General features: G+C 42.3%; 1 long non-coding RNA gene across 1 annotated transcript; it reads right to left on the bottom strand.

Moving 5' to 3' along the window:
• Nucleotides 1-7,932: 7,932 nt before the first annotated feature.
• Nucleotides 7,933-10,063, bottom strand: LOC115185531 (uncharacterized). The gene is made up of 3 exons (XR_003875172.1): nt 9,875-10,063; nt 9,721-9,785; nt 7,933-7,966 (listed from the first exon to the last, which is right to left on the bottom strand). It is a non-coding gene; the product is annotated as an uncharacterized LOC115185531 (long non-coding RNA).
• Between the last annotated feature and the right edge of the window lie 6,447 nt (nt 10,064-16,510).

Genomic DNA, 16,510 nt, shown 5'->3' with positions numbered 1-16,510 from the left:
CTGGACAAGCTTAAGATCTGCTGAGACCCCACGCACATGCACAGGAGCAGTCAGGCAGCCGGATAACCAGGCACACACAGATGCATAGTTTCTACACACCACACACAGTGTTATTCTAAATTATGTTTTTTATATAATTTTTTTCTTTAAATGTATTTTGTCTTATCATTATTATTGTTATTCTGTTCATAACTATTAATGATTATTTGTTATAATAATATTTAACGATTTAAAAGTCATATTTAAAGTTTATTGTTGTAGCACTGATGGCTCTTCATGCTCTTTTTGACAGAGGTGCAATACATTTATCTAATGAGTTGTTTGAATATATTGAAAGAATTGAAGCTTTTGTGGCACTGAAGAATGAACAGTTGTAAAAAGGTTTTATATTTGAAACGGAGGGCGCAGGCCAGGGCTCTCCAACCCTGTGAAAACCTACAGGAGAGTAGCTTTCCAGGAACAGGGTTGGAGAGCCCTGGCATAGGCCAATGTATTTTAGGGATGCTATTTTTTTAAATTAAATAATTCAGCTTCTGTAGCATTGTTACCTAGAGCTTTCAAGGATGTGTTGTTTTGTAATTTTGCAATAAATGATTTTGAAACGAGAGCAAAAGTATCCTATCCCTTAAAAACATACAAAAAATCTTGAAAATGTAGGCCTATTAATTGTTAATTCTATAGCCTCAATTATCGGCAGCAATGATAGCCACTTTCATTCAAAAGTTCAGTTAAAAAGTGGAACTAAAACTCAGCACTATCTTCTATAAATGTTGTGTTGGTATTTCTGTATAAAAACAAGCCACTACAAGAGTAGCCCAGACTACAAATGAAAAGATAACATAATGGATCCATTTTGTAGGTAAAGTGAACTGTTCCCAGATTGGTCCTTTTCCCATTGTCATGTTTAAAAAGGCCTAGATATCAAAGTGAAAACCGTCCTTGAAAGTAAATGAATAACAGTGGGTGGAGCCGAGACAAACCGCTAGGCAACCTTTCCTATTTCCAGGCTAATCATTTTCAACAGAAATTAATCATATGCTACAGGCCTATTTTAAGCTGAGGTTTGAGCCATTTCAACAGAGCTGCAACCACCACATTTTATATAGTCTGGGAACTTCAAAAGGCAACCTGGTCTCAGAGTATTTCGTATTATTCTGTACGTAAATGCGAACCACTCCAATGAGTATCATATGTTACTTATGTATTAATTTGTGGATGTCCATCATTCATTTCATAAGATATGTTACGAATGGCAATTACCATGATATGTTACAAATTTGCTAAACATTCAATATGTACCGAATTTGTCAAATGTACATTACGAATTTCCAAAAGGTATGATATGTTATGAATTCTAATTTCTTGTGGCTAACGTTAGCTTGGTAGATAAGTTACTAATGCTAACATTAGCTAGCTTGGTAACGTTGGCTAGGCTAGGGCTTAGGGCTAGGGGTTACGGTTAACTTTAGGAGTTAGGTTAAAGGGTTAAAGTTAGGGTTAGGGGAAGGGTTAGCTAACATGCTAAGTAGTTACAAAGTAGTTAAAACGTAGTAAGTAGATTACAAGTTGCTAATTAGCTAAAATGCTAAAGTTGTCCGCAATAAGATTCAAACACGCAACCTTTAGGTTGCTAGCCGTTCGCATTATACATAACATATCATACTATTTTGAGTGTGCCAGATTTACTTTTTTAAAAGTGCAACATGAAACAATGTGAAAGGTTTTACTGAGTTACTGTTCATATAAGGAAATCAGTCAATTGAAATACATTCATTAGGCCCTAATCTATGGATTTCACATGACTGGGAATATAGACATGCATTTGTTGATCACAGATACCTTAAAAAATAAGGGAAGTGGATCTTAAAACCAGTCAATATCTGGTGTGACCACCATTTGCCTCATGCAGCCCCACACATCTCCTTCACATAGAGTTGATCAGGCTGTTGATTGTGGCCTGTGGAATGTTGTCTCACTCCTCATCAATGCCTGTGCAAAGTTACTGGATATTGGCGGGGAACTGGAACTCGCTGTCGTACAAGTCAATCCAGAGCATCCCAAACATGCTCAATGGATGACGTGTCTGGTGAGTATGCAGGCCATGGAAAAACTGCTACATTATCAGCTTCCAGGAATTGTGTACAGATCCTTGGGGCATTCGGCCGTGCATCATCATGCTGAAACATGATGGGATGGCGGCAGATGAATTGCAAAACAATGGGCCTCAGGGTCTTGTCATGGTATCTACATGCATTTCCATTTATAAAATTCAATTTTCATCAGCTGTCTGGGTGACTGGTCTCAGACGATCCCACAGGTGAAGAAGCCGGATGTGGAGCTCCTGGTTTGGTGTGGTTACACGTGGCCTGCGGTTGTGAGCCCAGTTGGACGTACTGCCAAATTCTCTAAATAGCTGTTGGAGGTGGCTTATGGTAGAGAAATTAATTATTAAATTATCCAGAAACAACTCTGGTGGACATTCCTGTGGTCAGGTCTCTAGTGGCGCATTCAAACAACTTGTAACTCGGCAAGCTCTGATTTCCAACTTCAGTGCGTTGAAGACAACTAGGACCTCAGGAAAAAATTTGCTCTGACTGGGAAAAATAGTTTTAAACAGTCATCCTACTCGGAATTCAAATTCAGAAACTCTGGCATCTTTCTCTGACTTTCTTACCTGAAAATCACCGATGGCAAGATTTGACCTCATTTTTCCCCCACAGTTCCCAGTTCACCACAAGTTTAATGGTTTAACAGACACGATCACTTTCAACATGCAATCCTTAGCCTATCAATTTCTGTGGAGATGTCTTATGGTTAAAAGCAGGGCTTGAATTGAGGGGGATATAGGCCTAACCCTTGTTATAGAGATGGGCTAAAAGCGATCTAGGCTATAACAATGATTAACTCCATGATTATTTCTACAAATCAAATTAAATCAAATTTTATTCATCACAAACATGTGTTTAGCAGATATTATTGCAGGTGTAGCGATTAATGCTTGTGTTTCTAGCTCCAACAGTGCACTTCCGGCACCGACAAAGATGGCCGCCTCGCTTCGCGTTCCAAGGAAACTATGCAGTATTTTGCTTTTTTATGTGTTATTTCTTACATTGTTACCCCAGGTAATCTTAGGTTTTACTACATACAGTTGGGAGGAACTATTGGATATAAGAGCAACGTCAACTCACCAACATTACGACCAGAAATACGACTTTCCCGAAGCGGATACTCTGTTTGGCCCACCACCCAGGACAATGGATCGGATCCCAGCAGGCGACCAAAAACAACGATGTCGTAGAAGAAGGGGCAGACGGAGTGGTCTTCTGGTCAGGCTCCGTAGACGGGCACATGGCGCACCGCTCCCGAGCATACTACTCGTCAATTTTCCAGTCTCTAGACAACAAGGTAGACGAAATCCGAGCAAGGGTAGCATTCCAGAGAGACATCCGAGACTGTAACGTTCTTTGTTTCACGGAAACATGGCTCACTCGAGACACGCTATCTGAGTCGGTACAGCCACCTGGTTTCTTCACGCATCGCGCCGACAGAAACAAGCATCTCTCTGGTAAGAAGAAGGGTGGGGGTGTATGCCTTATGATTAACGAGACGTGATGTGATCAGAACAACATACAGGAACTCAAGTCATTTTGCCGACCGCATTATCTACCAAGAGAATTCTCTTCAACTATAATCACAGTCGTGTATATCCCCCGCCCCCAAGCAGACACATCGACGGCCCTGAAAGAACTTCATTGGACTCTATGTAAACTGGAAACCAGATATCCAGAGGCTGCATTTATTGTAGCCGGGGATTTTAACAAGGCTAATCTGAAAACAAGGCTCCCCAAATTCTATCAGCATATCGGTTGTGCTACCAGGGCGGGCAAAACCCTAGACCACTGTTATTCTAACTTCCGCGACGCATATAAGGCCCTCCCCCGCCCTCCCTTTGGAAAAGCTGACCATGACTCCATTATGTTGCTCCCAGCCTATAGACAGAAGCTAAAACAGAAAGCTCACGCCCTCAGGTCTGTTCAACGCTGGTCCGACTAATCGGATTCCACGCTTCAAGATTGCTTCGATCACGTGGACTGGGATATGTTCCACATTGCAACGAACAACAACATTGACGAATACGCTGACTCGGTGTGCGAGTTCATTAACAAGTGCATCGGTGATGTCGTACCAACAGCGTCTATTAAAACCGTGGATTGATGGCAGCATTCATGCAAAACTGAACATGCGAACCACTGCTTTTAATCAGGGCACAGTGACCGGAAACATGACCGAATACAAACAGTGTAGCTATTCCCTCCGCAAGGCAATCAAACAAGCTAAGCGTCAGTACAGAGACAAAGTGGAGTCGCAATTCAACGGCTCAGACACGAGAGGTATGTGGCAGGGTCTACAGTCAATCACGGACTACAAAAGAAAAATCAGCCCCGTCGCGGATCACGATGCCTTGCTCCCAGACAGACTAAACAAATGTTTTGCTCGCTTTGAGGACAATACAGTGCCACTAACACGGCCCGCTACCAAAACCTGTGGGCTCTCCTTCACTGCAGCCAACGTGAGTAAAACATTTAAACGTGTTAACCCTCGCAAGTCTGCAGGCCCAGACGGCATCCCCGGCCGCGTCCTCAGAGCATGTGCAGACCAGCTGGCTGGTGTGTTTACAGACATATTCAATCACCATTGTTCCTGTTCCCAAGAAAGCTAAGGTAACTGAGCTAAATGACTACCGCCCTGTAACACTCACTTCCATCATCATGAAGGGCTTTGAGAGACTAGTCAAGGACCATATTACCTCCACCCTACCTGACACCCTAGACCCACTCCAATTTGCTTACTGACCCAATAGGTCCACAGACAACGCAATCGCCATCACACTGCACACTGCCCTAACCCATCTGGACAAGAGGAATACAGTGGGGGAAAAAAGTATTTGATCCCCTGCTGATTTTGTACGTTTGCCCACTTACAAAGAAATGGTCAGTCTATAATTTTAATGGTAGGTTTATTTGAACAGTGAGAGACTGACTAACAACAAAAATATACAGAAAAAGGCATGTCAAAAATATTATAAATTGATTTGCATTTTAATGAGGGAAATAAGTATTTGACGCCTTCTCAATCAGAAAGATTTCTGGCTCCCAGGTGTCTTTTATACAGGTAACGAGCTGAGATTAGGAGCACACTCTTAAAGGGAGTGCTCCTAACCGCAGCTTGTTACCTGTAAAAAAGACACCTGTCCACATAAGCAATCAATCAATCAATCAGATTCCAAATTCTCCACCATGGCCAAGACCAAAGAGCTCTCCAAGGATGTCAGGGACAAGATTGTAGACCTACACAAGGCTGGAATGGGCTACAAGACCATCGCCAAGCAGCTTGGTGAGAAGGTGACAACATTTGGTGCGATTATTCGCAAATGGACGAAACACAAAAGAACTGTCAATATCCCTCGGCCTGGGGCTCCATGCAAGATCTCACCTCGTGGGGTTGCAATGATCATGAGAACGGTGAGGAATCAGCCCAGAACTACACGAGAGAATCTTGTCAATGATCTCAAGGCAGCTGGGACCATAGTCACCAAGAAAACAATTGGTAACACACTACGCCGTGAAGGACTGAAATCCTGCAGCGCACGCAAGGTCCCACTGCTCAAGAATACATATACATGCCCGTCTGAAGTTTGCCAATGAACATCTGAATGATTCAGAGGACAACTGTTGAAAGTGTTGTGGTCAGATGAGACCAAAATTGAGCTCTTTGGCATCAACTCAACTCACCGTGTTTGGAGGAGGAGGAATGCTGCCTATGACCCCAAGAACACCATCTCCACCGTCAAACATGGAGGTGGAAACATTATGCTTTGGGGGTGTTTTTCTGCTAAGGGACAGGACAACTTCACCGCATCAAAGGGACGATGGACGGGGCCATGTACCATCAAATCTTGGGTGAAAACCTCCTTCCCTCAGTCAGGGCATTGAAAATGGGTCGTGGATTGGTATTCCAGCATAACAATGACCCAAAACACACGGCCAAGGCAACAAAGGAGTGGCTCAAGAAGAAGCACATTAAGGTCCTGGAGTGGCCTAGCCAGTCTCCAGACCTTAATCCCATAGAAAATCTGTGGAGGGAGCTGAAGGTTCGAGTTGCCAAACGTCAGCCTCAAAACCTTAATGACTTGGAGAAGATCTGCAAAGAGGAGTGGGACAAAATCCCTCCTGAGATGTTTGTAAACCTGGTGGCCAACTACAAGAAACGTCTGACCTCTGTGATTGCCAACAAGGGTTTTGCCACCAAGTACTAAGTCATGTTTTGCAGAGGGGTCAAATACTTATTTCCCTCATTAAAATGCAAATCATTTTATAACATTTTTGACATGCATTTTTCTGGATTTTTTGTTGTTATTCTGTCTCTCACTGTTCAAATAAACCTACCATTAAAATTATAGACCGATCATTTCTTCGAAAGTGGGCAAACGTACAAAATCAGCAGGGGATCAAATACTTTTTTCCGCCACTGTACCTATGTAAGAATGCTGTTCATCGATTACAGCTCAGCATTTAACACCATAGTACCCTCCAAACTCGTCATTAAGCTCGAGACCCTGGGTCTCGACCCCGCCCTGTGCAACTGGGTCCTGGACTTCCTGACGGGCCGCCCCCAGGTGGTGAGGGTAGGTAACAACATCTCCACCCCGCTGATCCTCAACACTGGGTCCCCACAAGGGTGCGTTCTCAGCCCTCTCCTGTACTCCCTGTTCACCCACGACTGCGTGGCCATGCACGCATCCAACTCAATCATCAAGTTTGCAGACGACACTACAGTGGTAGGCTTGATTACCAACAACAACGAGACGGCCTACAGGGAGGAGGTGAGGGCCCTCGGAGTGTGGTGTCAGGAAAATAACCTCGCAATCAATGTCAACAAAACAAAAGAGATGATCGTGGACTTCAGGAAACAGCAGAGGGAGCAGCCCCCTATCTACATTGACGGGACAGTAGTGGAGAGGGTGGAGAGTTTTAAGTTCCTCGGCGTACACATCACGGACAAACTGAAATGGTCCACCCACACAGACAGCGTGGTGAAGAAGGCGCAGCAGTGCCTCTTCAACCTCAGGAGGCTGAAGAAATTCGGCTTGTCACCAAAAACACTCACAAACCTTTACAGATGCACAATCGAGAGCATCCTGTCGGCTGTATCACCGCCTGGTACGGCAGCTGCTCCGCTCACAACCGGAAGGCTCTCCAGAGGGTAGTGAGGTCTGCACAACGCATCACCGGTGCAAACTACCTGCCTTCCAGGACACCTACACCACCCGATGTCACAGGAAGGCCAAAAAGATTATCAAGGACAGCAACCACCCAAGCCACTGCCTGTTCACCTCGCTATCATCCAGGAGGCGAGGTCAGTACAGGTGCATCAAAGCTGGAACCGAGAGACTGAAAACAGCTTCTATCTCAAGGCCATCAGACTGTTAAACAGCCATCACTAACATTGAATGGCTGCTGCCAACATACTCACTCAACTTAAGCCACTTTAATAATGGGAAAATTGATGTAATCAATTTATCACTTGCCACATTATATTATTTATATTATATAATGTTATCATACCCTACATTACTCATCTCATATGTATATACTGTACACTATACCATCTACTGCATCTTGCCGTCTTGATGTATTAGATGTATCACTAGCCACTTCACATCCAAAAACGTTCCCTTTGGTTTAACTGTTTAAGACGGTCCCCTTTTCTAATAGAGGCCGGAATATGATCAATACCCTTAGCTTGTAGGGAGGCAGGGTTGCCATGGTGTACGGACTTGTAGTGCCTTGCCATGGGGAAGTCTTCATTGCCTACCCATATGGCGTACTTGTGTTCCACTAAGCGGTCTTGAAGGCGTCTCTTTGTACATCCAATGTAGAACACCTTGCACTGTGGACATTCCAATCTGTAGATGACGTGAGTGGTTTTGCAGTTAATGAAATGCTTGACGTAATACTCCATTTTGGAAGCTGTGTCAACAAAATACTTTTTCTGTGCAATATTTCTGCAATGGTTGCACTGGTTACATTTAAAAGAGCTCTTGGGTTTGTGGTCAAGCCAAGTTTCACCCAGAAGATAACTGTGGACTAATTTGTAATTTAGGGTAGGACATCTCTTAAAGCTTATGACTGGTGGCTCAGGAAAGACTTGGCGTAGTAGCGTATCACTTTGGATGATTCCCCAATTATTTTTAATGATTTTTTTAATGTTCTCTGCTTCAGTGCTGTATTTTGTAACAAAATTCACTCTTTCTGATCTATCACTAGGCACTCCCCTTCGCAACAAGTTCTCTCTGTCAAGTAATCTGGCCCTTATACCTGCATCTTTCAGGACCTGAACGCTGTAGCCCCGATTCAAGAAGCAATTCTCCAATTCAGCAGATTTGACACTGTAGTCTGATCGCAAATTCTGCGGCTCTTTGGAATTGGCCATATGGAATATTCTCTTTTAGCCTTTTGGGGTGAAAGCTGTCTGCTCTCAGAATGGTATTCCCATCTGTAGGCTTCCTAAAGATTGATGTGTGCAAACAACCTTTGTCATTTTTACTAATGTCGAGGTCCAAAAAATGAATGTTATCCTTGCTGTACTCCATAGTTAGTTTGATGTTAGGGTTAATGCTGTTAAGGTATTGGTGGAATGAAATAAGTTCATCTTCTGAGCCGGACCAAAACAGGCAAACTTCATCAATATAGCGTCCCCACCATATAATCCGGTCAAAGAAATGGTTATTAGAAGGATCCAAAATGAAGTAATTTTCCCATTTACCCAAATACAAACCAGCATAGGAAGGGCTGTAGCAAGCTCCCATGGCACATCCTTTGACCTGTTTAAAAATACGGTCCTGAAAGATAAAGATGTTATGATTAAGAGTCCATTCAGTCAGTGAGACAATACATTCTGTAGGAAGCATCTCAGTTTCAGGTCGGGTACTCTAGAAATGGTGCATAGCTGCCAAACCTTGTTCATGTTCAATGGTGGTGTATAGAGACTCCACATCCATGGAGACTAAAAAGGAAGCTGTACCTATATTATTCAATTCCTTAATTTTGCTCAACACATCTGTGGTATCTTGAAGATAGGCTGGGAGTGACGTCAGAAAAGGCTTAATAAATAAATCAATGTACTTAGAGATGGGTTCTGTCAGACTTTCATTACCACTAATGACTGGCCTGCCTGGAGGATTTTCAAGATTTTTGTGGACTTTTGGAAGAAGGTAAAAAGAAGACATTGAAAAGAAATTTGAACTCATTGTCTGAAATGTAGCCATTCTCCTTAGCTTCTGTGAGGATCCCTTTCAATTCAGTTTTTAGGTCCTCTGTAGGGTTGAAGGTAAGAGATTGGTAGAATTCATCATTGTCTAATTGACGATAGGCTTCTGTCACATATTTGTCTTTACTCCACACTACTGTAGCGCCACCTTTGTCTGCTTTTTTAACCACAATCCGTTCATTTTTGGACAATGATTCAACTGCATCCCTCTCTGTCTTAGAAAGGTTACATCGTGTTTGATTGGAGTCAATTTTACCCTTAAACAGATTCTCCACATTAAAATTCACCTTCTTGGCAAATGTACAATATTTAGTGTGGCATTCTGGACGATGGGACAAAAGGTGGACTTGGGCTTAAAAGGTGTTTTTGAGGGAACAGAAACTGCCTGACCTGAGACACTGGCGTCTGTAGTTGGAGAGATGTTTTGCTTGTACCAGGCCTTCAGATGTAGATTCCTGTAGAAACGAAATAGGTCAATCTTTGTATTAAATTCATTAGTTTAGTATGTGAGGGCAAAGGACAGTCCTTTAGACAATACCCTTACGCAATCATCAGAAAGGGGTTCTCCAGAAATGTTGATCACAGCCTTGTTCTGGTCCTGCTCCGTGTGGTTGGGTAGTCTTGATTTCTTCCTCCCCCTCCGTGTTGGCCTCTTCCGCGTCCTCTCCCTCTCTTGTTGAGGTACCTGCGTGACTCCTCTTTCTGATCTAAAAAATCTTGGGAGGAGCTGGCCTCTGAGTGTCTGGGGTGATCCTCATCATCACTGCTTGTAAAGTTGAAAGAAACAGATCTAGGCTTCCTCCTCTTCGGATGTGATTCGGAATTTTTGCGCGTTGGTTTTCTCCAGGCAAAGACCTTGCCATCTCTATAGTCTACTTCATCTCTTCTAAATTTTCTTAACTTATCTTGCTTCAATGTCAGAGTGAATGTGTCTACTTTCTCTTTCAAGATCTCATCACATTGTGCTTTGTTGGAATTGTCACTGTGTTCTGTGATTTTCCTTTTTACTTCTTCAATTTCTGTTTGGACTACTTGTCTGTCCTTTTTAGATTATTCTATTAAAAGTAGCATTAGGTCAAAAGAACACTTGTTGAGAATAGTATCCCATTTATCTCTAAATTCAGTTTTACCTTGTGCTCCAGTAGCTGGAAACTTCATAATACGGAGTCCTCTGGGGATTAGGCCTTTCCTCCAATAGTCAGACAACGTGATAGAATTGAGATCAAGTTTGGTATCTTTCTCCATAAGGTGTTGCAAGTCTCTGTAAGCCTTGTTTAAGTCCATTCCAGTATTCTCTGTGGCTGTCATCTCATCTAGCAATGAGGTGGTGGTAATAATCCTTTGGCCCTCTTCATGGGAATAGGAAAATCGTGTAGCCTCTTGGATAAAATCCATAGTTTGAGTTGTGAAATGTCCCCAAAAACACAGAAAAAATGACTGTGGAGCTGCTTCCTCTAAGCACCACCACAAGTACATTAGAGTGTCTAGTTTGAGAAACAGATGCCTCACAAGTCCTCAATTGGCAGCTTCATTAAGTAGTACCTGCAAAAAAACAGTCTCAATGTCAACAGTGAAGAGGCGACTCCGGGATGCTGGCCTTCTATGCAGAGTTGCAAAGAAAAAGCCATATCTCAGACTGGCCAAAAAAAGAATAGATTAAGATGGGCAAAAGAACACAGGCACTGGACAGAGGAACTCTGCCTAGAAGGCCAGCATCCCGGAGTCGCCTCTTCATTGTTGATGTTGAGACTGGTGTTTTGTGGGTACTATTTAATACAGAATAGACAAAGCCTAGTTAGTAATTTTCCACCACAGCACACACTGGTTGAATCAACGTTGTTTCCACGTCATCTCAATGAAATTACGTTGAACCTACGTGTAATAGACGTTGAACTGACATCTGTGCCCAGTGGGATTGTTATTCAATTTGAGAGACGTGTGATGATTTCTGTCCGGGCACACAGAACTAGAGATTTGGGTGTTATGTTAACATTAAAGGTCTTGGCAGCATGGTTCTTTCCACTGGACAGAACAAATTATGCAAAGTGGATTCCTATCTACATTTGAGACTTGAAAGCTCTTGCAGCTAACATCAGAGAATAATTCTCAGACCTCTGGGTACTAGCAAAAACAAAAAACAATTTCTCATGCATGTCGCTTGACCAATTAAGCTCATGAGCAAAACAAAGAGCTATTAAAAGGTACAGGACCTGAGCAGGCCAGACTACTGGTTGATTTTCAAGCCCAGCTTTTTAATGTAGTGTCCCCTTCAACATGAAATCTTCAACACAAAGTTCATCACACCAGCAAACATTAAAAAAAACAAGTGGCCAGCTTGTGCAACAATATCTCAAGCATGGGTAGTCTAGTCTTAGATAATGTCCAGAGCTTCTGGTTTTGGATACACACAATTGTGCAAGCAAAGATGTCATTAGCACTGTCCACAACATTGAAAAAAACTAGGCATTCCTCAATATCAGAAATATCTCAAGGAAGTAATTATGGATCAGAACACATCCATTAAGAGGAATAGTATACCACAGCTTCAAAAGTATAAGGCAAAGTCAGTCACAAAACAGGCAAAGCAATCACAGTATCAGCATTAAAAAGTGATTGTACACTTTTCAGCCAACTACATTGCAAGCAAGTTATGTGGTGGAAACCTGGATGAGTTTCTCTCTCATGAGAATAAACAATTTCCTCCAACCCTTTCAAATAACAGAATGCCTAACCTGCTAACACAAAAATCTGATCTGCTAGACCTGATCGCTGTAGATTCCTACACACCTGTGCCCTCTTCTTTTGCTGCCAAAATCATTGATGGAGCTGTTATTGTTCATTCCTTGCCTATCCACCAAGTTTCCAATTCTGCAATCAAATTCCTGCTTTTGGTAGAGCACCAGTTGAAAAACAGCAGTAGAATCGATATTGAATGGGACACAGACAGTCTAACAGACTCAATGAGAGAGAAGCGGGGAAAAAATAACCTTCCATGTAAATTCTATGACTTTCTCAGAAATCCTACTAACAAACAGGAGCTTTTCAGCATGTTGACACATAAGGTGTATGCCAAGAATATGCTTTCATAGATGACCTTAAAAAGGGTGCACAGACCATTACCATTGGAACAGTGGATACAGACATCATTGTCCTCCTTGCTTTTCTTCCATCTAGTCAACTATTAGCGAGCCATAAAGCTGTGGGTAACTTTTGATATGGGTAAAAACTACTAGGAGATTTCTATTAACACCATTTGCGAGAAGCTTGGAATGCACAAGTTTGGCTTTGTCAACTTCCAAGGCATTCACAGGTTGTGACACGAACAGGTTCATGACAGGGTGACAGAGGTGACTGAAGCCTTCATTTACACTTCAGCTGAACCATTTCAACCTCTTGATCTGGAATCATCCACTTTCACATCGATTGAGAGATACACCTCTGTTCTCTGACAAGACAGCCAGCAACCAGGAACTCTTCTCTAAGAAGTCATTCTCAATGGAGAACATCCCCTCAACACAGGCTGCACTGCTGCAACATTCAAATGGACCAGTGTACCAAATTAGCATTTGGTCAACAAGTCTGAAAACCATTCAATCGGCACCTTCACCAGAAAGTTTGATTTGGACCTTTGGATGGGCTAAAAGTTGATTCCTGGACACCTTTGTGGACACTCTTACCAGAGGCTGCCAAAGCTTACAGAGAACTCCTGAGGTGTGGCTGCAAAAGTGAGCCCTTCTGTTCTCAGAAGTGTCAATGCCAGGATGCTGGACTATCATGCACAGCATTATGCCATTATACTGGTACATGTTGGCCAGGTTCCTAAGTCTTTTATTTTCACCACTAATCAGAATTTACAGAATACATTTGATGTATTATGACTCAGTTTCATGTTATTTTATGAGAATTTCACTGAAGTCATTTTAAACATGACTATGGATTAATTAGCATCTACAGTACATTGCCAGTCATTCCTGGTTAAGTTTGCAATGAGCAACGCTTCTATGATGTTTTAATGTCATCTGAGGAATGTTTGTACCAAATTGCATGCTTTTATCTGCAGTATAACCGTTTTTATGGTCAAATAGCAGCTATTGTAGCAGCCATTTTGAATTTTCAAAATAACTCAAGTTTAACTTAAGTTTGAAACTTAAGTTTGAAATAATGCGCACCCCTTCTGGGATGTTTTCATATCACCCGAGAAATGTTTGTACCAAATTGCATGGTCTACCTTGTCACGTTTTTCACAATTAAAGCCCCGGACTATAGAAGTGCATGGTCCGGGTCAAGGCTTGAAGTCTCGGGTTTACATGAAGCTAAATAGTTAGAGGAAACAGAAGTATTGGTTGATGGCTGACGTGGATCATGGCAGAAGTGGATGTCAAGAGTAGGCACTCCATGAGGTTGAAGTGTGTAAAGTTAGGGCGGTCCTATGTGGAGGCCATTAAAAGAGTTGAGGGAGCTAGTGTTGTGAGTATCGAATCACATTACATATAGAATTGTGAGAATTGCAATAACATATCCTATCAGTGCCTAAGTACATATTGTGCCCGGGACGGATTGCTGAACGGGCACACAGGGAATGTGCCCCTGGGCCTTTGGGTTGGGGCCCCTCTGGAGGTCGGGGAGCCCCCAGATAGCATATGACAGCAAAATGTGTAGAATAGCAGGAAATTAGCTTTAAAACTGCTAAGATTTCTCCCAGCCTGATGACAAAATGTGAACAAAAGCATGAGATGAGCTATAAAAAACAACATTTTCTTTCCTGCCTCATGGCAAAAAGTGTAGAAGGGCAGAAAATTTGCTTTAAAACTGCAACATTTTCTCTCAGCCTCATAACAAAATGTGTAGAATAGCATTATAAACTGCACCTTTTTCTCTATGCACCATTGCAAATGTGTTGAAATACAGGAAGTTAGATGATGTCCCCCCCCCCCCCCCAAAAAAAAATATATATAGAAGACCCAGGGCCCCAAGAGGTAGTCCGGCCATGTATTTTGAGGTCATAGGCAACTCCGAGCCCAAAAAGCAGGCTATAGCCTCCTTTTGTCAAAATATAAGAGTCTGCTTATATTTTTCTGTCAGCACCCTACCAGTAGTCCTATTATAATGAAGAAATGGACAAAAGATTATACATCGTTGCATGAAGCTGCTATGATACAGTTTTAGTATGGAACGTCACTTCGACAAACTGTACTTGCGCTGATTCTCCAGCAGATGTCAGTCATGGATCAGCTTGTTCAATTCCAGCCTTGGTTGTCTTCATCGTCAATACTGAAATAGAGGTTGTCACTATTGGGGCGTCAGGTACTGTAGCCTATTTCTATTTTTTCATTTTATTTATTTAACTAGGCAAGTAAGATAACAACAAATTCTTATTTAAAATGACGACCTACACCGGCCAAACCCGGACCAATTGTGCGCCGGCCTATTGGACACCAGGGTGTCTGTAGTGACGCCTCGAGCACAGAGATGCAGGGCCTTAAACCGCTGCGCCACTCGGGAGCCTAGCGGTTAAGAGCTTTGAGCCAGTAACCTAATCGTGCTGATTTGAATCCCCCAGCCGACTAGATGAAACATCTGTAAGTGCACTTGAGCAAGGCACTTAACCGTAATTGCTCCTGTAAGTCACTCTGCATAAGAGCATCTGCTAAATCTAGTTTCCACAGTCATAGTTGTGGCTAAAACCCACCTATTTCAACAATTCCTATTCTTAAAAACTCATTCTAAACCTAACGTTATGCCTAACTTCAAATTAAGACCAAAAAACATTTTGGGTTTTCATTCATTTTTATGATATAGTCCATTTTGACTTTGTGGCTGTGGTAACTTTTGACAACCGAAATAGGACCAGAGACGGAAGAAGAAGCGAGACACCCCACTTGCTGTTTTTTTTCGGGTTCATAAACATCACAGAAACGATGCGTGCTCATCAATGGGGCAGATGTCCGGGTGTTGTTATGATTCTGGAAGGTCATATAGCTAGCAAAAATGACAAGAAGCTGCCATGTGGGGAATCGTAGGTGACTTGTTTCAGCTCATTGTACATATTGTTGTCGATACCATGTCTTGTTTTGAGGTGTTTTGACTCTTGTCACGTCTAGGCGAATAATGGCTCAAATTCACTAGTTATCTAACCAACACTGTAACGATGTATTTGAGAGACAACAAGTGCACGTTTATTTATTTATTTCAATAAAAAATATGGAGGGGAAATATCGTTTAAATGATATCAACAATCCTTTGACTCTAAGCCAACCCAGCCTGTTTTGCTCCATCAGTTTTGTTACTAAACAACCCATCCGTCTATGAAAGTCATTTAACTAAGTAGACCAGACCCAGCTCCTATTACATTGATGTCAATGCAAGACACACCCGGTTAAGTAGACCGTTACTGACTGTTTTGCCTCCAATGGTAAACGGCCTGAGTAAACTCTTCATTTATCCACCATCTTTTATATGACTACGGTCATTCGTTGAAGGCAGCACACACCTGTGTGAGGTCAAGGAACTTTGATTACAGATGTAAATACACAAGATGCCCACTAACCACATATCAACCCCAGTTGTTGAACTTAGCTACACAGAAAAACCTTGAACCTTAAGGTTGAATTTCCCATTTATTTAAATGTCTAATTTATCTCTGACAAACAACAGGGGAACAAATCGATGCTCCAATATTTGCTGCAACGATGGGAACAATGCAAACACACAGAGTATTTTATGGTGGTGTAGCGAGACATGCTGCAAAGTCATTGAAATATAGGTTACACAAATTATTCTTAACTGGCCTTTGGATTAGACACTAGATTGGATTAGATGCATTTTATACTGTAGGAACTGTAAAGTTTTAATTTAATTTCCTAATACTTCTCTAATTTCTTAACCTGTCTATTTGCTTTCATTTTCCGCATAAACCACAGACCCCTCCTGTACTCCCTGTTCACCCATGACTGTGTGGCCTCGCACGTCTCCAACTCAATCATCAAGACGACACAACGAGACGGCCTACAGGGAGGTGAGGGCCCTGGCGGAGTGGTGCCAGGAAAATACCCTCTCCCTCAAAGTCAACAAACTGAAGGGGCTGATCGTGGACTTCAGGAGACAGCAGAGAGAGCAGGCCCCATCTAGTGTTCATGCATCGAACAGTCTAACTATTTACCCCATTGGCTTCTGTTTGATC

The sequence above is a fragment of the Salmo trutta genome, unplaced genomic scaffold (genome assembly GCF_901001165.1).
Source record: "Salmo trutta unplaced genomic scaffold, fSalTru1.1, whole genome shotgun sequence".
NCBI lineage: Eukaryota > Metazoa > Chordata > Actinopteri > Salmoniformes > Salmonidae > Salmo > Salmo trutta.
This window is presented reverse-complemented; position numbering and strand designations above follow the sequence as displayed.